The sequence below is a fragment of the Arachis duranensis genome, chromosome 3 (assembly GCF_000817695.3).
Source record: "Arachis duranensis cultivar V14167 chromosome 3, aradu.V14167.gnm2.J7QH, whole genome shotgun sequence".
NCBI lineage: Eukaryota > Viridiplantae > Streptophyta > Magnoliopsida > Fabales > Fabaceae > Arachis > Arachis duranensis.
In genome coordinates this window covers 71,894,181-71,894,453 of record NC_029774.3, presented here as the reverse complement: position 1 = coordinate 71,894,453, position 273 = coordinate 71,894,181, and positions in this window count along the sequence as shown.

Below are 273 nucleotides of genomic sequence, written 5' to 3'. Positions count from 1 at the left end.
ATTTTCGAAAATTAGCTAACAATTAATGTGATTGGTTCAAAAATTTGAAGTTTGTTACTTTCTTGTTAAGAAAGGTTCAATCTTTAAGTTCTAGAATCTTATCTTGTAGTTTCTTGTTAGTTAAGTAATTTTAAAAATTAAATCTTTTTCAAAATATCTTTCTCTTAAAAATCTCTTTATCTTTTTATCTTATCTTTTTCAAAAATTTTATCTTTTTCAAAATTTGATTTCAAAATATCTTATCTAACTTCTTATCTTTCTATCTTTTTCAAA